This window comes from Morone saxatilis, unplaced genomic scaffold, assembly GCF_004916995.1.
Source record: "Morone saxatilis isolate NCDOM2014 unplaced genomic scaffold, NCSU_SB_2.0 Contig7, whole genome shotgun sequence".
Taxonomy (NCBI): domain Eukaryota; kingdom Metazoa; phylum Chordata; class Actinopteri; family Moronidae; genus Morone; species Morone saxatilis.
Window position 1 is genome coordinate 10,130,853 of NW_023340246.1, and position 644 is coordinate 10,131,496.

At 40.7% G+C, this 644-nt stretch overlaps 1 protein-coding gene across 7 annotated transcripts in view; it reads left to right on the plus strand.

The window, feature by feature from the left end:
- Positions 1–644, plus strand: part of LOC118340398 (cAMP-specific 3',5'-cyclic phosphodiesterase 7B-like) — a 21,417-nt gene that overhangs the window by 4,064 nt on the left and 16,709 nt on the right. The gene's annotated exons all lie outside the window — the stretch shown is intronic.

Genomic DNA, 644 nt, shown 5'->3' on the forward strand with positions numbered 1-644 from the left:
AAGTGTGAAGCAACATTAAACATAGGATTAAAAAAAGGCACAGTGAGGCAAGGTGTAAATTACCAGGGCAAAAAAAAAAAACTGCACACACATGTTCACATACTTGCACGTGCACAAATTAAATCAAGTGGAAAGGTAGATACAATGTGGTTTTTTATAGACAGGCCATTTCATTCACTGGCTGACCGACTTCTGTACAGCGACCGGCCCGAAAACATGGCCAGTGGCATCATTAAAGAGAATCATAAACACACACAGCACAGAGACTGAGTGGAATCTCAGCTGTACTGTAAACTGTGCATCGTGTGTGTTTTTGTGTGTGTGTGTGTGTGTGTAGTGTGGTGTGTGTGTATGAAAGGAGAATCCTTTGGAGACCAGCAGTACCTGGTGACTCCCAAGTTTACTCATCCAAGACTCCCAATGACCTTGTTGGAACTCTCTATATCTTTCTCTCAATTCTTGTTGCCATTATCACTGTTCCACTCTTCTTACTTTCTGTTCACAGTGACTTCTTTTTTTTTCACTCATTCACACTTATGAATCTGCTGTTATTCTGTTGCAGCTTTATTCACTTGTTCTCACCAGTAAAGTCACATACAGTATGATTATGTTCTGGCAAGACGTGATCTCTTTAAAATCCCCAC